The 24,087-nt window shown below is 35.9% G+C and overlaps 1 protein-coding gene across 2 annotated transcripts in view; it reads left to right on the forward strand.

Moving 5' to 3' along the window:
* Nucleotides 1-24,087, forward strand: part of Twin (CCR4-NOT transcription complex subunit 6-like twin) — a 185,820-nt gene that overhangs the window by 5,168 nt on the left and 156,565 nt on the right. The window contains exon 1 of one of the 2 annotated variants that reach the window (XM_072001094.1): nucleotides 18,332-18,416. The exons of the other annotated variant lie outside the window; for it this stretch is intronic. The gene's annotated coding sequence lies outside the window, so the exon portion shown is untranslated. Of the gene's footprint in view, nucleotides 1-18,331; nucleotides 18,417-24,087 lie in introns of those variants that run through there. 2 annotated transcript variants of the gene reach the window in all.

Below are 24,087 nucleotides of genomic sequence, written 5' to 3' on the forward strand. Positions count from 1 at the left end.
TTTCTAGGCTGGTGGGTGAGGAAGGGTGCTAACCGTCCTTGAGAGAAGGTTGCTAACGGAAGATATCGAACGTGAGAAATCTAACTTTCCCGTATATTCCCGTAGTAGGCAAAAATATACAGAACGCTTGAAATAAAAGATGCTTGTTTTTGATCTGAAGGATCTTAACTATGAAAATGCCAAGATTCGTGGTGGGTCCTTAACAATATTGATGGTACGCGGCAAGGATGTGTAGACATCTTGTTGTCATCTTGCCCTCGGCGTGCGGCCTGGTCTCTGATGTGGTTGACGTTACATAGGACACACATACTGTAATAATAACTAAACTCCGGGCAGAAACAATGTCGCCGCTACGTGGAACCGTCTAACAATGGCGAATGGAAATTTACCGGTACCCCCTCGACTAATATAAATAAACGAACGCGATCGTAAGGTGATCAGTTTCATCAGTCTCAGTCACGTGCCATCTCAATAGCGAGTTATGCACAGTCTTAGCGAATCAGTTAGTACCGAGCGTTTTAGCGAACATTCTTTGCGTCTATTTATTATTTCAAAATACACTCGACGATTTTAACAAAGAGTTATCTCGTCATTTAAAATCACACGACCAATCATCCCTCCACAGGTTTAACGATTTCGCATTCTTTCCCTGTTGGTAAATGTTAGGAAATATTTATGAACAGAGGTGTACGCTCGCAGATGTTGCTCGATATTTTGCAAGAAATGTGTTCCATTTTTTCGAATACGTCTGCAAAAAAAGAATTTGGTTGTTTCGCGAGTGCAGAAGAACCGGGTTCTCATCTTACACGATCCGTGGCGCAAAAGCGGTCATCACTTTTCTTTGACACGTGTAGCGGCGCGAAGGTGGTGCTTAAATTCTTGTATCTCCTCTTGTATTTTCTTTCTTTCGTTCTCTTGTGTTCTTCCTTCAAGTCACCGTAAATAAGTCGTCCACATTGACAAACGACAACGAGGCTTTCCCATGGTTCGGTCGATCGTTTATTCCAACAACGAATTGCCGTTGTTGCCGCCGTACATGTCTCCGATATCCTCGTATCTTCGTCTCGACAAGACTGTGGCAAAGTGTGCGTTCTATGAGTCGGATATTTAATTTATAGATTTCCATTTTGCGTATAAAAGGTTGCAAACCGATCTTTCCAGCTAATAGCTTCGGTTTGTAGAAAAACTCGCAGTATTTTTGTTGCTTGATAGTTTTCAATTCAGAGTGCAAAATAATGTTCATTTGAATATTCGATCGTTATTTTTGTACTTTTGTCGCTAACTAACGATTTACGTAATTACCAACTTTTTAAAGAAACAATATGGTGCAAATAAAATCGATTGATCAGTTAATCGATGAGCTGCGTTAGGAATCTTTCCAGTCACCAAATTAAAGATTGAAGAAGACAAATTAATTTTTGTTAAATTGGTGTTAATTCTTGTGTTAGTTACCTCGCTAGTAAATATAAAAATAACAATGCGTTAAGAAGCGATAAACCTGTAAATAAATAAGAAATCGTATCCAAAACATCAATTATTTAAGCGATGAATTGACTTATTCTAAATTAACAATTTTGTAGTACAATTGCTATATTACATGTCATTTCTTTCAGGCGGATGCCGTTGAAATCTTTGGATGCTAATGCAATTGAATTAGTTAAAACCTTTTCTGTTTTATTTTTATTTGCGCTATTAATATTGGCAAAGATAATACTGACTAGTTTAAATACGAGAATAAACAGCAATTTTTTATTCAAAACACAGAGAATCTGCAGAAACGTATAGCAGATTACATATCGGTTCACATGAGTTACATTAAAGCAAATTCCTTCGCTTCTGTGCGATTAATAGTTTACATCGAAATAAATTAATGTTACAACTTTAACTACACGCTAAACTGATCCATTCTTGTTCTCTATGTCCCAATTTTGTTACTTAGTGCAGAATTTAATTTCATCGATGAAATCGGGTTAAGTTACTGCTAAAATCCATCGTTTAAGCCAACAATCCTTATAATTATAGTTAAATATTCTCAGATAACATAACTTTGTCATTCAAGTTGTATCGGTTTTCACATCAGACTCGTATGTAAATCATCTGAAGATTCCCAACTGATTCCCGAGTTGCTCGAGTTCGTGACTGTATTCCGCAACTTTCCACCAGTTCCTTAAACTACACATCGAGTTCATCTGCGACGTGTTTCCTTCCTGATTTCTTATCAGATTCGTTGGCAATTCCCAACAATCACAATGTTCCTCTGACTTCGAGTCAGACAGACTTAAATAACACACTGATACCTGTATTCCTTTGGGAAACATCCTCTGGCTGCTTTCCTATTGTTAGTTCGTACATTATCACGTGCAGGAACTAATTCTTTCTGATTTTTCTGTAAAATGGAAGTTTTATTGTCAGAACGAGTGTCGAGTCATGTTCGATGTAATACGTGAACAATCGGACTGATTTGGATCAATGATTCAACTGTTTCAGTTCACTCCTAAATCGTTTCTGACATTGAGAACATTGTTAATGAGTGTGTGTTCTACTGTACAAATTTTGTATGCGTTGTATGCATGATATACACTCCACTTCCGAGTTTCTATTCCATAATATATATTCTCTCTTCGTGCTACTCGGTGCTGCGACTAGTGAAACTGTAACTGTGTCCAAACTTTAACGAACTTCCCCATGTATCTTCTATTACCGAAAAGTCTATTATTATCCTGAATCCTATTATACTCTTCTGAAAGGTCTATAGTTGTATCTATAGTCCGTTCAAGGAGTCCAGACACCGAATATAAGCATTCACGTGCCAAAACATATGAGACAGGTAACAGGTCTAACTATCGCCTGATCTGCAAACACTACTTCTTTGTTTATGTCAGGGATGGATGTGTCAGTTCGTAAGACCCGTAATTAGTTCAGGAGAAACTCTAAGCCAGTCTGCATCGTTCTTCGTTCCTTGTTTTTATGTATTTTTTATATGTATTCATATTTCTCTTCTTTTCTTTATTTGTATCTAGATCTGTGTTCCTGCAGTCTATAGTTTGTTTGTTTTTGTAGCGTTGTTTATGTTTGCCTCGATTCGTTGAACAGAAGTTGTAAGTGTTGATAACCTTTTATCTTTTATTCATTTGCTTGTGTATCGAACAGACTATGCACTTTTCTGACGCGTCCGCATAAGCCTCGTAGCCGCAGATTCTTTGAAGCGCTTGCTAGATCTAGTTAGCGACTTCTTCACCGAGCAACGTTCGTCGACTAATTTTGTTAGATCGCTATCCGCTTCGTTGATTGACACAGATTTTTCATTAAATGGATCTTTGACGATACCGTCTGATAGACTGTGTTGAACTGTAATTATAGTTTAATCGGATGGCTGCTGACATATACTCGTCAACTGATGCTATTCGCTAGATCTGCCGCACCCTTAGCTTCCTCATCTCGCGTATGAATTTGATCTTCGCCACTGGATCAAGACTGGTTACGTGATATCCTAGTCACATATTGCTCACACACGCACTTCGTCTATCACTACGCTTTTATCTCAGAATCGCCACATGTCACTTCTGTAATAACTACTTGTTGAATGTCTTCGATCTACTAGACTGTTAAATCGTTAGATTGCTAGCTCGAATCCGGTTCGAAGGACCAATGTCAGGATCACCTATCGTGGATATTGCATCTCTCTTGCTAATTAGAAGAACCACCCAGGTGTGAGCGAACTTAGCACCTGGAAATGATGAATGCATTTAATTTGTTAATAGTGATTGTTTATTACTCTACTGTGCTATACTTTGTGTTATACTCCATGTTGCTATAACTCTGTGCTATTTGAGGCTGCATTTAAATTCTTCGTGTATCTACGCATCGCTGCATACTTATTACGTGAATTCTTCTAAACATTTTCAGAAAAAATATGGACGAATAATATTTCTTTCGTGAAATTCGTTCTGAGCATTTCTAGGCATGTGTACATTTGTTTGTTAAAATTTATTCATTTCGTGAACTATGAATTTTTGTTCTCATTTAGCCGGGTGATTTCGTTTAATTATTTTCATTAAAAATATGGACAAACAATATTTCTTCCGTGATATTCGTTTTGAAGATTTCTAGAAATATGTACATTCCATTTGTTTGTTAAAATGCTTTCATTTTATGCATTAGGAATTTTCGTTCTCATTTATTTAGATAAATATACTTCTACGAAGATTTTAGCAAGATTGGCTGCTATACAAATACTTTTTACATCCGCTATAACATATATAGTCCATTTAAAATTATGTACCGGGCGCTACTTTATTAAAAATCCTAATTAACGTGCTATGATTTTATGCTCGCTCGACATCGAAAATTCTGACTATCTATCGCATTCTACCTTAATAATTATACGTCCTGTTCGTTTCTGCTAGCATAGTAACTGATACTCTCATAGTAGTAGTAACTTAAGTAGAATTTACGGAATGTTTCTTTGCCAGAATAATCGAAGTAAACAGAAATGAGAATGTAGATACTGCAGCATTATCTGTCAGACGTAGGCGTGAATTATTCCCTCGCGTCAACATCAGATCAATTTAATTAGAAATAAAGCTACGTATAAGAAAGAGTCGTTCTACGTTTTCCGGCATATCATTTCATGCAGAATTACTTCCTTTCAGGCTCCGTATCGCCAGTTCAATCCTAATGAAATAAACGAAGGAAATTTAATTTCAAGCTTAATGTAGCCATGCTTTATTTATTAGAAGATTAATCCTCTAATAAACATTCTAACAGTAATACGTTTCCACGTTAAAATTCATTACCATCGATTTATTTTATTGAAGGATAAGTAGAATTGCAATCTTCGTTTCATTAGTCGCTAGAAAAATATATGCTTCGGAGGGTCATGGATGAGTGACTCGCGCATCCTCGCGCGACCTGTTTGCCGAAGAACGCCAGCGATTCTTGAATTTATGCAAATCACATGCATGTACAAAATCAATCTCGATAAGACACGTGTAGTTAGAACAAGTAGGGAATGGGAAGGCTGAAGACGTACGAGGAAGTTGATAATTAATTAGCGAGCAGAAGTAAGAACGCCATTGCTCTGAGTGGCGATCAAACCGACGTACAATGTATGTAGTACAGTCGCGGAACAGATACGATAACACGGTTTATCCGCGGCTTGATATTCATAGAACAATCAGGACGTAATCGAGCGTAACATAATTATCGCCAACGATGGTTGGAATGATTCTCACGGCAAAAGGCGACGACGTGAGTGCCATTCGACGTTGCGGATATTTCTCTTGATGAGAGCGACGAGCAAATTATCCAGTTTCACGATAGTCATCCTTGCAATGGTTGTTGCAGCGGGATCATCCTTTTTATTCTTTCTTTACGAATACTTTTGTTACTGAAATTGCGATATTGCTAATACACTCGTTAAATGTATTTGGCGTTACTTTTACGTTTCGAGGCGATAGACAAACTTGTTAAATAGATAGTACATTTGTATTGTACATGTAGAGTGAGGAAGCGAAGAGCAAACGGACACATGTGCGCATTCTTTCCCTAGAGTGTATGTGAGCGTCGCAAGAGATCCCTGTTGAGACAAAAGAGCGACTAGAAGAAAAAAAGCAAGCGAGTGTCTTCTAGCCCTTCAGAGAGTAACCCACGTGTAGAGCTAAACTTAGTTAATATGTAAATAAAGTTTAACTTTTTATTCTCTCCAAATTCTCTCCATACCTTAACAGAACTAAAGTGTCGTAACAATTTTTGAAAAGTGGAAAACTATCACTGTTTGCTAAATATCCTTTAAAAAGTTCAATCCGCACGATTCCAAGAAGCTAATATTTTTATTCTGTATACTGGCTTGTAATATAAATAAGTTCGATTAAATAGAGAAAGATAATGAGTTTAATCGAACTTACTTATGTAGTAATTTATTCGTTTCAGCTTATTAGCTCAGAAATCGAACTTGGTTACATAGATTATAATATATATATATATATATTATCTTTATCTTATTGTCTTTATATCGCTACCGAACCAGCCTTACATAATTATTTCTTTATTCAGCTACTCACTGCTACTAAAACTGTCTTCGATTTGCTATAAAGCACTTTTGTTCCTTGAAACTACCTTAAAGTATTAATTATAAGAAAAAGAATACATGAAAAAGGGCAAGAGAGAGAGAGAGAGAGAGAGAGAGAGAGAGAAATATCCACTAGTTACGAGCTACCTTAGCCACTGCTACAACGAGAGTTCTTGAGTGCACTCTTGCTTGAATATATTCAATCTGTGAGTGAACGTGCAAAGTAATGAAAGTAGTAATTGAAGTAACTGGCTCGTGGCCGTTGCCAGTTATTGCTCGCAGACAGGTAGATGTCGTCAAGCACTCGAAAGAATAAGATTTATTCCATGTGTGGGTGTCGTACATAGAAAGTAATTAACTAACAGACTGAACATCTTAAGGTTTCGAAACTATTTAAAATGCTTCCCTTTTCGTAATCGATCTTATTAAAACGTTAAAGGTGTTGGTTTAAGAGGATAATTTTAGATTTTGCGTAGCCGATTTACTTGATTTTAAGAAGCTAATTGAGATATAATCGTAACCAGGAATTTATGGTTACGAACAACTACAAAAAACTGGTAATTTTAGTATATGTTTATACATATACGTTTATGCACACATTTATAGTTCTTCTTTGCTTCAGATTGTTTCGTTTTCATTCCGCGGATTTTGCGTAATTACACTCCAGGAGTCATCGAAGGTAGCGCAATTTTTGATATACTTTTACCACGCGAAACTGAACTTTTTCACTCGCCAAATACAATTTGCGAGGACATAAATACTTTTCGTATACGTACCAGGATTCGATAAAAACTTTGCCATGCATCTGGCATACTCTGACATTGTTAAAATGGAATAACAGAACCAGTTGTGGAATTCTCTGCAGTACAGCTTCGATGCTGGTACTTTCAGCGTGTGAGTATCACGACAAAATGACAGAGGACGACGAGATTCATCAGATTGTGCTATTGAATTGAAGAACGTGTACGTGCCGCAGCATCGCGGTTATTATCGTTCGATTAATCCGTGACAGAAATGCTGGTCGATCTACCGGTACCCGAAGATCTATTATAAAATCTCATTCCATTCTGCTATTCAGAAACAGCGATTATATCTGTTCATAACTTGCACAGACTTATGCAACGCGATATAAACTTGATCTATTTTGTCTCGATAATTAAATGTTTCGATACGTGGATTACATTTCCTTCTAACAAATTATGTTTCATTTGCCTACACGAAAGAATTAAATATATTAATAGATATCTTTACTTAATGGTAATATCGGAATATAATAGTAAAACATTCATTTAAAGCAATTATTCAAAAGTTCAGTTGAATAATCTGGGATCGATGTTAAATCGGAAGATTCATTCGCATAAGCTTTATATCATTATCCTTTTATTATTATGTTATGCATATAAAATATTATCTGTCTAATAAAACATAATAATTGCACAATACATAGACGAACGTCCATTCAAATATAATAATTGAACGACGAAATATCTGTAAATCAGTGGAAGGTTATAAATAATTACTTTCTGACACTTTAAATATGCAGATAGCATTTTTTCGTTGTCATCTTATATTAATAATTTTTCTATACACTTTTCTAGAACAATATTTTCCTATAATTTTTCATGAAATTTCATTCCTCCTTAGATTTAAATTTTTATTTAGAGAACATAGCTCTTTTTCTGTATTTCTTCCATCGAAATACGAGTAATCTATTTATGCAATTGCCTTTAATATAGTCCGTATTAATATAAAATCGAATAATATAGAAACCGAAAATTAACGCTACCTTATCTCGTGATGCATTTAATCTAAAAAATGAAAGTTTCGCCATTTTCATATCGAATCAGGTTTCCATAATTTTACTACGAATTAAAATATGCTTAGAGTAGAAATTTAAAAAATTACCCATTCGTTAGAAAAATTGCGTATTTACAAAACTGTTGAAAATTATAGTTAGGATAATGTCTGTAATCGTGTATATGTAATATTATTTTCATTGCTTAATAACTATAACAAACGGAAAACTAATATTAGTACACGAGTCTTTTGAATCTGCTTAGAGGTATTCAAGAACCAGTTGTTAAACGATCAGAGCGGTAGTTGTAAGTACGAGATCGCGATAATAGCTAGTTTTTTCAATGGATATGTAGGTAATAATATTTAATTCCCCGGGGTAGAATATAAACATTTTACACATACATACATATATATATTGAATGAACGTAAAAAGGAAAATGTATAATATTAATCAGGCTTTAATAGATTTGCTAGGTGGAAGTATAATTTATGGAAATCACATACGTGGCATGTGATTTAAAATACGGAGATCTGATATTATGATGCTGTACAGAATTAATTGAAATAATTATGCAATGAGCGTGCTATAAGTAAATACCAGACGTACTGTTTACTGATTATGATTAATAAATAACTACGTTTCAGGAAGAATTTTCATTATAGAATAAAGCAATCCATATCGTTCCTAGAAATTTTTAAATGTCAGGAATCTTTGGGAGCAGACAGTAAAACGCGAATTAAACAATAACCTTACGTTATAATGAAACTCTTATATCATCAGCATGTATATTGTACGGCGTGAGTTGATGCAGGGCGTGTATGAAAGTCAGTGAATATGTTTTCGCAATGAAAAATCTCATTTGTTTATTTTCCTGCCTTTTCGCCAACGAGAACACCCAGATTGTGAGCTACAGATTCCAAAATTGTATTATTATTTAATACATTTGTGTAGGTTACGATGCAGTAGATGCTGAAATAAACAAGTAGCAGTGATAATAACGTAATATTCCTTTCAGTGTAGCTCTCTATAACATAATTTTCTGCAGCATGCAACGTGTACGCAGAAGTTAGAAACCTTCGCTAATAACGAAATACAAGGGATGCTTTCGGTTGTATTGGTTGGATACAACATCGTGATTACGTTTTCACAGAGACGAAAGTGAACTGGCAAAAATGAAATCAGTTTCGTATAATGAAATGGACAGTCCTGTTGTACGGTACAAAATTGTAGTGAACAAAAATTAATAGAACGAAGCATAGATAGATCAACTTGTATTCTAATTTTGTTATTTAGAATATCATATTTGGTTTATTTATTATCCGCCATTATCTACATTGGTAGTTTACAATAGCCTTTCCAATATCATGATTAAATTAACGCTAAAAAGTTACAAGTCTAAATAAATAATTGAGCAGACTCTGATTATACGAGTAGATCAGTCAAATATTTACGTCGTAATCTTCTTGCCATGGCTTATTTCCCTATTTTCCATTCGTTCTTCTTATTAGGACAAGACTTTTTATCAACAAGTTTAATACTCCGATTATCCGAGCAAACAATTCCAATTTCCCGACAAGAAGGTTTCTCCAAGAATCAAATAAAGTACAGAGAAATGAAAATCAAACAAGTTATTCAAAGCACAGCCGCTAACCGCGCGTTTGCACTGATGTAAGTACTCGCGCAAACGTTGCAAGTGCGTAGCAGTGTCGAGCGAGCAAACGACGCCAGCAAGGACGAAATTTACGCAGCGTCAGAGAACCGTCGCAAGTAGATCGTTTATTGGAGCTCGGAGGAAGAAATCTCCGGCGAACATCTCTCGATTGCCGTTCGATTTGCAGGAAACGGGTCTCGGCGATGGCGCGTATACGTCGCGATGGTTCGCGCAGATCGCTTCTCACAGGACGCTGTGCAGAAGTTGATGCGAGGCAGCCGCTGCCGCTGGTGCAGGTGGTGGGCGCACGCCACGATCCGCGTGTTGCGATAGCATGGCCAGCTCGGTTTCTATCTCTCCCGACAACTTAATTCTGGTGCAGGCGGCCTGTACGCTGCCAAGGAGCGCGCTCACTCTCCGCGAGTACACGAGGAAGCCGGTTCCCTTCAGAGAAACGCTTACGCGGCTTGGACGAGCTTCTGGTGCTTCTTTTCTGCCGCTACTCTTTCCAGCCTTTGCACCCCATCCTGAACGCGCGATCACCTTCAAATGGAATCGAGCCGACCTATGGAAAAGCTATCGACGTATCTCGTCGGAGATGCCACTTAAACTACCAACCGACAGTGTTAGAGCGCGGCCAGGAACGCGTTTCGAGACGGGGCATTTTAGAGCAACGGCTAGCTCATAACCTATTGAGGAAAGCAGAAAGCATAGTCGCTGCGGCGAGACCAGTCGGTAGAATCGAACAAGTGCACGTGCTCGACGCACGGACAGGACAAAGCCCAGAGCTACTTGCTGAAAAAATGTTAATTCGACTGACCTGAGCATCCTTGGTGAGCTGCGAGCTTGTTCTTTTCGTGAGCATCACTTAGCAGCTAATAAATGACAGCCACAGGCATCGGTCACGTGAATATCACGCGACCGTTTTGTTCGTAGGACTGACTGACTATAGATATCTATCCTGTTAATTTGGTCAGAAAGCTTGGAGAAAATTGACTTTTAGCGTTTAACGATCAGACGGCGATTCACATATAAATTGTTATATCTTCAGTTTCAACGCAGATACGGCTTTCTTATTTAATATACGTAGAGACAAACTATTTTTGTACTACCTGGTAGCAGTGACTCGATTTAAACAAAAGTTGCAAACAAGTCCTTTGGACTCAACGCGACACAAGCGTGGAGAGTCCGCGGGAAAAAGGGGGAACGAAAAGTTTTAGCGTTTCTCAGGAAACAAAAATTTATTTTTCGCTGTGTAATGTCGCGACTTCGTATTTTCTCATATATCAAAATAAATCAGCATTTTATTATTCGTTTTTTTTCTACATCCTTTTTACCATCATTTAATGGTACACAAACCATTCGATCATTTGATAATCGCTAAAACATGCATTATTTTAAGGAATATGTTTTACAACCATTAAAAGTTTATCCTGTGAACAAAAAAATTGAAGTAAAGGATAAAAATAAAGACAGCTCCCAACTCCTCTTTTACATTTATATGCACTAACGTAAATTAGGAAGAAAGGGTGAGTCTAAAATAAAAAACGTGCTTCGCTGCAGCTGTGTGTTGTTAGCTTAGACAGTGACGTTTGGCTCGAAGATATTCGATATAAAAATCTGTACGTCAAAAAGGACTACGTACATTCAATTTAAATGGGTGCTACAGCCTGCTATAGCACGAACTTTTTGCGTGATTTCGCTTCGTTCACAGTAGCGTGGTACGATCCAATGCGGTTTGGTAGCTCTAATCTGACTTAGGCTACACTCGCAAAAACGTCAAAAAAAAAAAAAAAAAGAAACGTTGCGACGCACGTTTCTATGTCTGTCATAACGATATATCGTCACGTACAGTCACTCAGGAAAGTCCATTTGCCTATACCTACCGAATGTCGAGTATTTAACTTACCAGAGAAACTAAAAGAACAACGTCACAACGTCATTTATACTGACGTATCAACACAGTTATTATTCACGCACTTCTAAAAGGAATTTAGAAGATCAAAATTAATTAACTCACAAAAATCTTGGAGTAGGACTGGATCAGAAGACAAAACTTTTAATTTGCTAACGTCAAGGAGATGATGGACGTTAACGTAATGCATACACCTGCAAGAAATTAATATAAGATTGAGCCTACTACATGTTTTTATGATTTTATTTACGTACAACGGGTGTATATAATTTTTGTAACATGTATTTTATATTGTTTTTACCTCGTTTCTCTTAATAAAACGTTGCATCTTAGCAGGATATATCTTAACGTGCCAAAATAATCGTACAGCAACATTTTTATCGTAGTATTCTATGTTAAGAAGTATATGTAGACTTTCGTGACTGGCTGTATGTGGAAAATAGGTTACGAACATCGAATTTGACTTCTGCGTAACGTGACAGCAGTTGAGAAATAGTCCATTCTGTCGCATTCTACGTATTTCCATATTTAGTCACGTGACTATCGAATTGATGTATGGTTTTAGTGTATTTTAGATATTGCAAACCATAATTTGTATAACGCATGTGTAGGAATACAACGATATTACACGCATAGACACAAATACCCTTACACAGACACCTGCACAGGCATATGAAAAGGACGCTTACACAGGTCATAGTCATTACTGTATAGAGAGTGGGGTTCAAAATATTTAAGGGATCATGGGTCGCTACCTACGTCTAGTCTGAGAGTAACTGGCCAACAATCAACAATCTCCATACTTTGTTAATTATATCACTCGCTTATATACATTTGGTTCTGTAGTTCTGTTTAATAAATATCACTGAATATTATTTCAACATAAACATCGTGTCTTCCACAGATTATTAATCTTAACTTTAAGATTAAATTCTAACAGCATGATATTGAAATATTAACGTAAGTATAAATTGAATTCATAATAGTACAACATGCACTTTTTAGTAAATTTTAATCATTGTTTGCTTGTATTTCGCCTTTGCAATTGGCTGATTTATTCGTTAGACGTAATTTATCTATCATGTAAAAACTTAAATATTAATTTGAATTAATCGCTGAATAACCTATACACGCGATAAACACACAATGACTAAAATTTAAATATATAAAAAGATACGAGTATGTATATGATTTGAAATATATAAAAGTAATTTAGATCTTTACCAATGAAAGTTCTATATAAATTAAAGAAATAAAGGAAATGGAAAAGACAAATTAAGCATTAAACGTTTGTTCTATTAAATACAGGATTCCCATATTGCGATTCAAGTTTTAATTAAATCACATTACCGTGTGAATGATTTACACAGAAGCAAAAAGAAAAATCAGCAGAATTAAACCGATACTTCTATCTCTGAGAATTTCGTTGAAAATTGTACGTTGAAGAGATATTAAACGCGTGCTTAATCATGCCTTTAAAAGTATCATTTTTCATGTTGTCAGGTCAGTTGAGACACAATCCCTGTATCATCCTATAGATCATTAGAGATAGGGAGTTACTTGTTACGGGGAGCTCGTGATAATTAGTGTTTCAGCAGTTGGCATTAAATTCTGGTGTTGACAATGTGCTGTGCAGTTACCGTGGTACTAAATCAAAGACAAGATGCACCGCAAATAATTTGGCGTACTATTGCGTTCTCCAAAGTTATCCACCCACGTGCAACAGCTCCGCGTGATTTACGCTTATACGCGTAACAGGAACATTTGCGAACCACTGAGTTGGTAGTAACTTTTTATGGTATCGATACATCATTCAAAGGATGCTTGCTAAGTAACAAAAAACCTGTTGCATTGCAGCTGTCGGTTTTAAACTTTCCTCCTTACTAATTGCGTTCTCGTTAAAAATAAGCGACAAGTAATAGGTACTTTGACAATTCATTCGGAACAATTTTGAATAGTAACATCGAACTGTAATGCAACTTTTTCACGAGATGAAACATTACGTGCGTTTTTAATTATGTGCGTACTATTATACAGGATGTTAAAAAAAGTAGTTAAAGCCTTTAAGGGCTTATACTAATCACGTCGAAGTAACGAGGGGAGTAAAAATTGTTTATTAACGTAAAGTTGTTCTTTTATCGTTTACGAATACACTCGATGTCACGGATGAGTTTCATCGTTGAAGGTAAACAGTAAAAGGGATTAATTCAGAAGCTCGTTATCGCAACGTTGTCAACGCAAAGTTAATATTATCCCTCAAATCTAGATGCCTTGTGTGCTTTTTCATGGGAGTACATTAAAACCTTGGTTAGTCGCTCGTAAATAATCTGGAGGAATTACGACAACGAATGGAAAATGCACGTTGTAATACGTACACCACATTTAACGAGAACTATCTTAACAGCTATAGCTATTCGGCTTAAAGAATATTCGAGCTTTGTAAAATTTGCGCATAACGTGCTGATTATAAATAAAATAACAAATGATCATCTAACAATGTATCTAACTATCTACAATGTAATAAGGTAAGAAATAACTGTCTAACGATGTATTTAACTATCTGAAATGTACATATACGCTTATTTTACTCACAAGATAGCTATTATTGCTGATACTATCGTGATGATCGATCGTTCAAAAGATTTTAGTTGAGAGCCTTTCGATTGCAGGCAGGCTGACTAGCCTGCTGCTAAAAATCTTGATTACCAATCGAGATGTCTAATGGTTAATGTCAGCAACCTCCCATTGCGCTATTAATATGTCTTCTAGAGGGTGGTAATACCTAGCAAATAACATACTTGCAATAGGATGGACAGTGACAGTATAGAAATACATATATAGACTGTGTAAAATCTTCTTTTCAGTTCTCACCGTTAATTATTCTGTCGTTGTAAATAACCTTCTTGAAATATTGCCGTATAACATTTTCTGATTATTGAAAAGGAGGAAATCAAATTCTAAAGCTATTTTCTGTCGGATGTACATTGGCCTAAAATATATTGCAGTGCAGTTCTGGATAATCTGGATAAGAGATTTTCATAGCTCTTTCATTTTTATACAGTTACATAGCGTTCAGTGTACGATATTTAATTTATTATGTAATAATTTAGTACGCAATTTAGTCGGGCCAGAGTGTAATTGTTAGAAGACTGCAGAGAGTTCAGGTCTGATAAAATTAATTATGAAAGTAATTAAGTATAGTTCAAACAGCGATAAGTAAAGGATAAGACTAGGCTAAGTAAATATAAAGGAAGCAGTTGTATAGAACTTTTAAAGAGTCATGTATAAGACCGGAAGTGCTTTGAAGTAGAAAGTCAAGAGGTAATAAAAAATACATTGGCGTAAAATAGGTTTCCCTCGTGTAAGCACGTGCATAATACTGTCGAAATTCTAACATAAATAAAGCTCTGTATTAACTTTTTCTATTTTTGCAATCTTGTAATTTTCAACGTGTTTCGATCTAAAAAACAAGTTTTACGGTACTAAACCCAGCGGTTTAAAAATTACGCGTATATAAGATCCAATATTCTTAGCGTATTTGGTAGGTTACTCTGACGTCTATTGGCTTTTAGCCACGACTCGCCCAGTGAACAGAGTCGCTGACTATGGACCACATAAACGGGTCTTGTCACCTGCTAGGAAAAACCGTCCGAAAATTGAGCGGCGTCCAGTCGTGAAAAATCAACATAGAAAGTCAACAAAGTCCGCATTCTTGCGAAGCAGACAGAGATGAGTAGAGCGTTTGCGTCTCTGTCTGAGACATTCATAGCATGTCGCGTATGCGCAGGACGAGAATCTTCTTCCATGTTGATTCTTCGCAACTAGTCACGACTCAATTTTCGGACGACTTTCCCTAGGCTTTGGTGTATGAGCGTCGTTCATACGACTTAGTGAGGCAGAAGTGCTTCCTCCCCTGTGACTCGTGTCTTGCTTACGATCCTTCGATACATAGGACCAAGATGTTTGCTACTAACTGCTTTTACCTCTGAAATACCTGCTCTAAATTCACCTTTTTCTTTAACTCGATCTCTTCAAATTGGTCATTTCGGTCGCTTATCGACTCGTATTCGTAAAACACGAACAATCTTATATAAACTCGTTTGTTCGAAGAGGCCAATTCGGCGAAGGAATCGCCAGTAAAACGTACAGAATAATTCAGTAGAATTTCTTCTTGTCGATTCGAATGACTCGTTGGAAATGGCCGTATCCCGTAACTCGACGATACGTACAGCATAGAAATACTTGAGATCGATTTGAGATTCCTCGGCAGAAAGGCGAGTGCGAAAGGAAACAATATGAGAAGCGCGAGGTGAGGATCGGACCGTGCGAGTCTTATCTCCGACCGATATTCTGCGCGGTGAAACGAAACCATGCGTGCCGCTGGTCCTTTATGTTTGTCGTGCGCCGACCAGCTCCGGTCACTTTCTAAAGAGAGAGATCGCAGCCGATAGGTCCGGGCCATTGCATCGGGTATGGCCGGCCAGTTGAATGCCAATTATCTGATCCTGCGTATTGGCCGATGTACGCGGCATTCGGATGCAACGTACGCAGGGGCAATATCTAGATGATTATCGTATAGCCTTCGCTGTGCAATCTTCCAACCGGATCGCGAACGTGGAGCGTGCCATTATGCACGGCCGGCATGCACACGGTCGTTTGCACGAGTCGATTTCGGGGAAGTGCGACCACATACTTACGAAGCACTACTAGCTTCTTCCGCAGCTTTTCGTTCCACGTGAATTACGTTTTGCCTTTTATTAAGTCGCCCCTACGTGCTCTGCGCCGAACATGGTGCTGGAATCCGGCTGAGCAACGAAAACTCGGGATTTGACTCTCCAGCCGTGAACAACACCGAAATCTACTTATCCTGTTCGTAATACGGTTGCTCATGAAAGTAGTAGAAGACTTGTGGAGATCTTGGCTCTAGTATGGAATGCGGACTGCGAGAGATTCGACTGGAATGCCACTTTTTATAGGTTCTTCAGTTCGTTGAAGCTGAAAATGAGTAACATTTCTCGTGGATTTGACCATAGCTTTTTAAAAATTTTATACTCTCAATCTGCTGTATCGTTTACTCTGTATGCGTTTGAATCCTGACTATTGCATTAGGTTTGGCTTATTCTTTATTTTCGGTTAGTCCGTGATCATAGAAAGAGAGAGAGAGAGAGAGAGAGAGAGAGAGAGAGAGAGAGAGAGCGGTAAACGGTAAGCAGCAAAATTGACATTTTTAGCATTGCCACTGGCTGTGCTTCGCTTGTTTCACTTGTTTTGCCGCTTACCGTTTACCGCTCTGTATGATCATGGTCTTAGGCGGATTTCTACGGTTAAGACTCTAGTCTGCCAAATGTTCCAAGTGGAAAGGAAAAGGGCTTAGATATCGATTCCTAACGAACTCTATCGTTGATGAATCAAAGGATAGAATTAATTTGTAGAAAATGCCTTTAGAATCCCTTCGTGGAAAACATTCTGTCTTAGGAAAAAGCTAGAAAGCTAAGCTAATTTAGGTTAAGTTAAGCTACGCCATGTTTAAAAATATTTGCTTCAGTTTATTAACATACATATACGGAACTGTTTCCACCAACAGCTGATACTTAAAACAGCTTAGCTTAGTTTTTGGTGAAAACAGTTTCGTATACATGTATGTATTGAAGCAAATATTTTTAAACGTAGCATAGTTTAGCTTAGCTCTGAGATGGATTCCTTTAGTGTCGAGCCAAAACGTGTCAGTTTGTTGTTAGTTTTTGGTTGTTACAGTTTGCCAGTTTGTTTTTGATATTCGTTGGTGATACATTGATAGAATTATATTTTATTTACTATTTACCTAGCGCTAGTCGATACGCTAACAGTCTCGATACGCACGTTAAACGCAACAACATCGTGTTTACTCTTACCATTTCGTGTAATTTTATGATTATCCCAGTGGAACATTTTTTCGATCCATTTTAAATCAAATACATTGCATACCATTTTAATAATTTAATTAAAATATTAATGAAATTTCGCCGAATATGTACGTAATAAAGGGTACATACGCAGACTTGCATTTTATGTCAATCACTGTGATTGCCTGCGTATGATAATTTAAATTCTGCAGTATTATGCAATTATTTCGTTACATCGGATTAATATTATAATTGCACGATACGGTTAAATTCGCTTAAATATTTCAAATTAATATCATATTTTTAACGTATTTCCTATGATTTAATGTTACGATTCGGAAATCCATTTTGGTTCCATGAAAATTTGACGTCCATCGAGAAATTGAAAGGAAAATTGATTCTCGAATTTTCATTTCATTATTTATTTATAATATTTTTGAAAACGATATAAATTCAATTTACCCTTCAAAAAAAAGTAGATTTTTCTGCAGAACGCTGGAACTTCCCAATTTCTCACGTTTTTCTTTCGAAAATCCTTTCGAAAATCTTTAATCCCAGCGTAAAGTACCTAACTTTAAGAAAATTCCTTACCTTTTGCATTTTGCCACATATATATAACAATAATAAAAGAATTATATTTATACTCTAAAACCATCTACTTATATCCCAAGAAATTGACATCTACAAAATATTAGAAATACAAGATACATCTGCAAAGGTTCATAAACATCTGTAGCGGCACTCGAAAGGAAAAAGCTTTCCAACGATTTCGTCGATACATAGTATACCAGCGTTGACAGATTGTTTACGAGAGACCGACGAAACATAGCGAGATCGCGACGAAGGGTAAGTGCACACAGGCCATCGATATGCCTACGATCTTTCCGCCAAATATTTGGAAGAAGTACGTGACACGATCGTGAACGCCTAACGAACGCGTGCTCAGTGGAGATATTGAAAGGCGACAAAAAGAAACGAAATGGATTAAGAGTTCAGTTGAGTTGTGACCGAAAAGCGTGGTTGTTCAGTCGAAATCGAGAGTCGTGAATAAATCGTCGTCCGCACAAGACGCGAGTCGAGACTTGTAACAATTTCGTTAAACGAGTTAACAGATGTACTAGTAAACAAAACGCCGAGTATTTTTTTGGTACTCTACACGTTCTACTAACCACATCAAATCGCTTGCTTCTGTTGTTGTTACGCGAGAATTTCTCCTTGGAACGAACGAATATTTTAACTTTCCGATAATAGATTATTTACGAATGAAAAGTTCACGTCGAAGTATATGCAAATTTGTCGTTTTCTGAATTTTTCCAAAAAATGGATTTCCACTATTTTCGAAACAAACGGTCCAATATCGAACAACTTGCATTTCGTTTATATTACGCTGTTAGCCATTAGTCTTTCAACGCCGATGAAACGCTCGTGTAGAACACTGGTTGACGCTCATTTAAGAAGGATGAAGCGCTAAGCATTTGCAGTGCTCGCCATTAAGCCAGATTAAACAGCTCTCCGCGACAATGTCATCTGTGCGGAGCGACACCCAGACGGGGCCGTGCATATCGTCGAGCGAATTTTCTGTTTCTGTTTCTGTTTCTATTTCTGTTTCTGTTTCTACAGAATGCAAATACGTGAGCTCGTTCTCCCCTTCGCCGTCTACGTTTCGCGTATACGTATGTATAATACTCATTTAAATCAGCGTATAACATAAGTGATAAGAATGTCCGACAGGATGATTAACGCAATCTTTTTTTTTTTCATGCTCGTTCGAAGAAAATCGTATTATTTTTTATCGTTCCAGTAATTGCAGAATTCACTTGTAAATTTTGTCAGAATTCTCTTTAATTTCCCATTGTTTCCTTTATCTTAGAAAAGTGAAACAGGACAGATATTTTTATTTTTATTGAACACAATCTTTTCCGTTCTGCGTATTTTATCTGTGAGCTGTGTAGATAATAGATGTAAGTCATTATTTATTTATTTATTTTCGCGTTTGAGTAGCTTTCGGTTACATCACCATATACAATATCTTATCTTATCTCATGCGCCATTCACACCACAAAATCTGTTTCCCTGCACTTATTATTTCGTTAGATTAGAATTAAAACCAAAAGTAAACTTTACATAGATCTCAACTTAAACTCAACTTGAACTTAAACGTGTTCAACGAAAACGTATCTTACTATTAGATCTATTCTTTTTACTACACCATATTCTAGTTGTAATTCTATTCTCCTCTATTCTAATGTTCTACGTGTAGTTCTAATAATAAATGTAAATTATTCAATCGTTATTAATAATTGTTTGGACAAGCATATCAAAGTAATTTATGTTAGCAATTATACACGTAAATAGAAAAAGCTTTTAATTCGTTTCACAAGTACTTTTTGTTCGCGCGAACTGTTTTATATAAATTTGTTAACCTAAATGCAATTCTGTTTAAATATAATCCAATTCTGATGTAATATATGTATGTTATATAACTCTGTTCTCGTTAAACACAATTCTGTGCAATTTTAAATAAGGAATGTAGAAAGTTGGAAGAAAAATTCACAAAACTACTATACATAAGATATGGAAGCTTCTAATAAGAGGCTCTTAAATCTGTCTGCACGTTGAAAATAAGCCGCTTCATTTGCTCCCGGTTATGATAATCGTGTCTACCTTTGACGAGGAATTAACTACATATTAAACCGTTTTACATGTCTTTTATGTCAAATGAATTTCATTCATTTAGCTTAATTTCACATGGATGCTTGGAAAGCTCATCGTGCATTTTACTTGAACTAATACGTTCTAGCTTCTATTTATACAGCAAGGACCTGACTATTCAAATTTCCGGAAATACATAGTTAGGATAAGATACGCGAATAACTGAAGCACTTCGATAACACCGTAAACGGTAACTTGCGCGAAAATTCGAGGGATTCTTTTTTCCGAAGTAGGTCGAAGAATAAATGACTCTGTTTCTTTCACGTGCATTAATAATTCATGATAATATTTACCATTTACGAGAAAAACGTTGGTCTATAATCGTCTAACAATTAGTTATACAATATATCTGTGCCATATTTATATTATTTACATCCACTTTTCAGCCACTTCCTATCTTTCTCTGACTTTTAATCTCACTTTTTTAATTATCACTTTTCCTCTTCTATTCTAACAATAAGTTATTTCCAAACCTCTACTTTAGATTCTATTATCCCTGTTCCTGTCACTTCTGTATTCTTTTCACATTCTTCTTATATTATCCCTATCAGTCTAATTTCTCTGCCCGCGAACATGTATCTCACTGTGTATCTGACTATTCAACAGTGTTATTATATATAATATTTTTTTTCAAATTAAGTTTTTCAAATTTCATTATTCAGAAATGTGTTTATTTATATTTCATCGTGTATTAGTTTGAAGTAACTAAAATAAAAAAACTAACAGTTTGCATCCCGTTGCAATGCGCTGACAGCAGACTGTAGATTCGCGGTTCAACTGTCCCGTACAGCGAAAGGATTAATGCTGATGTATATTCCGTGTACGGAATGCACTATGCGTCCGTCACATCTGTCATACACGCCACACCTGCCACGCCCTCGGATTACATAATAATATAAATAATAAAATGTAAAAGTAGGGAAAGTAAATATATATATATATATATACATCTGTTAAAAAATTATTATCGTGGCGTGTAAATACAAATGGACTTCTGTTTATGTACGAGTATTTAAACGAACTGGAAAAATTTGTACAATATGAAAAATTACCTTTTTCTTCTATATATATATGAGATATTTTTGTATCAATCTAACCCAGGAAAATAGCAGAAATATTACCATAGAAATGTTGTATCTTCTTTGTTTAACCATTCAATAATTATATTATTATTAAAATATTCATTATGTTTATGCATGTTTATATTGTTTGCATGCACAGTAAAACTACGCATTTTAGCGCACAAAGCAACCTTCTTTAATTCTTCTGGTCATTGTTAATGATAAGGTAAAATGAATATTTGTATCACTTAATTTTCTCTCCTCTATTTTGGAAATAACAGAAACTGAAAGAAATTTTCATTTTTTTATAAATATCTTACTAATATGAAATCCGATAAAAAATATTCCCTGCAGAATTTTCTTCTTTTTTCCATTAAAAAAAAAAAAAAAAGAAATTGACCTCCAAATGATCTTGAAGGCGGCTAAAAATATAAAACGCGAATAGCGTATTTGGATTTCCCCCTCTAAACCGTGAAGCTTTTGTTTCAAACATTTTTCCCCAAAATCTGTAATTTTCGAGATAATTGAACGCAAAGTTTTCAAACGAACGTCATATATAACAGAACGTAATAATAAATATTAAACATTTGCTGCAATAAAATATAAAGTTCTTTATGGGATAGATAGTCAGTTTTCTTATACTAGCAAGCTTTTTTAGCAACACTAAATTCAGGATATTGGTTTCCTGGTAGCAATCGTGTCTCTGTTGTACTCGCAATTCGCGCCAACGTTTTATAGACATTGCAGTCGGCTTCTTCAAGGCGGAATCGAAACAGTTTGAGAAATTGTTCCCGCGAAACCAATATCATGACATCTCACCATCGTGAGAGTCCGAAATCTAAAATACAAGATTCAATATAAATTTTATCGCCATACCAATATTTAATAAAAATTAAAATAAATTAAGATTAAAATTAAATAATAAATTCGATACGAATGTCTCCTTTGATCATTGATTTTGTGAATGAATATTTAATCAATTAAAGAATTGAATTTAACATTTGTTAAAATAACAAACGAGAAAATTATTGTTATATTTGATATAAAAAAATGTTTTTCGTTAAAAATCTTTTTAAAATATTTTTAAATACGCGGGATAAATTGAAAACGCCTTTTAATGATCGGCAAATCACTCTATATTGCTCGCGTTTTATGCTGTAAATTATACTTGCAAAAACTTGCGTTTAATCCCGTTATTCCAAACTTTTCTTTATTTTACTTCACGTCTGTTTTACTGAATTTCCCCGCTGTCTTCCAATGCAATGTTTCGTTCCATTCGATTTGTATGGATAATTAAATTGCAGGAATTCTATCGATTTACCCGCCCAACCTTTTGTGATTCTGTTTTTCGTTAACCACGTGCAAAATCGATTGGCTCTAGTACGCGCGAATGAACAGTGTTTCAAATGAGTTTAATTAACTTCATTCCAACGAAGGCAAAGAAAATTATATCTTCATAGATCCTTCGTGCATGTTCCAAAATGTCTGCGATTTAATTTCATGATAAATTCCTTCGTCTTACATTAACAACAATATCCTCAATAAATAAATCGATATATCTGTTTAATTATCTTATAAAATTCTGGAATTGAATTCTTGAATATGCGTGTACATATGTTCACTGCCAGCAATCTCATTAAGATTAAGTATTAAGATATTCGCTTGTTATCGATTGAAAAATTCTAATAAATTTCACATCATTTGTTAGCGTGCATTATAGGGTATACATGATGCGAATGAAATAAATGTTTATAATAAAATAACTAGAAAGTAAAAACAACGAAGACGCTCAATTTATAGTAAGTTCATATTTTGTTAAATAAATGCGATAAAATATATTCAAACAATAATAACTCATTCTGTATATAAATACATATTTACATATCTTTTATCAAATAATTCAGTCACGCATACACACGCAAGCGTATTTTTCTATTCCTCGACTAATTTCTATAGCATTTGTCGAAACCTGTACGCCAGTGAAAAAAGAAAAGATTCATTATCCAATCCAGTAATACGAAGTGTCTTGATGTTTATGGTCGACGATGTGTTTCAAATTCAAAAGTTTAGCGTTGAGGAAACAAAACGTAAATAAAAAACGCAGTACGTGACATCGTTAATTCCTCTTAAAAATAATTTTCAAACTTGATGTTACGATCAAGCAATCATGATGTAAAATCAGTTGCGAGAGTATTTGCGTAGCTGCACGAAATTCTAAGTGAAATGTATTCCTCTATCTGTACGAGTTAACAGCGTCTTTCGTTGACCGCTTGCAGTATCGACTGGTAGCCACAGTTCACAGTGGTAGCAGGCGTAACAGCTACGTACTCTTTCGCGGCGAGTGGATTTAATTCACTTAACTCGTTCTGCACGGGGGTGGAACTCGTTACAAGTGCCGGTTTAATTGCGTAAGCCAGTTCCCGTATCTGACCATTAAAAGCTCAAACGGAGCGAACTTATAGCTTCGCGATCCACGGTGCACGGCAAAGAAATGAAACGGAATCGATGTTTTTCTTTCCTTTTTTCCTTCGTTTGCCATGACTCTTCTTTCTTGTGACTCGTTTGCTCGTTCGCTGCCTTTCTCTGCGATAGAAGCGCGAGGCTCGGCTGCGAACTGTATTTACAAACAGTGTATTCTCAAGTTTCGAACATCAACAGGATGAAAAGGAAAGTCGAGCGAGTCAAAGTTCCAATCATCGCGGATCGTATTTCGTGACACGAATTAAGTTAGCAACAAAGTATAGCAATCGGTCAAATTAATATTCTCACGCATTTTGAAACGTAATAACTCTTTTAAAATTGCACCAAACGACTGAAATTTTTTTTGATAAGTTAGAAGGATTACTTTACGGGATAAACCGTAAAAAGGTTTTGAAAAGTTTGCAATACATTAGAGATTTTATTTTGGAGGATATTGAGTTTGGAGATTTGTCGAGTGTAGTTGAATTTGATTAATTCCCGACAGAATAGGAAAGAACAGTCGGTAGCAGGCTATTTT

Source organism: Bombus fervidus, chromosome 4 (genome assembly GCF_041682495.2).
Source record: "Bombus fervidus isolate BK054 chromosome 4, iyBomFerv1, whole genome shotgun sequence".
Taxonomy (NCBI): Eukaryota; Metazoa; Arthropoda; class Insecta; order Hymenoptera; family Apidae; genus Bombus; species Bombus fervidus.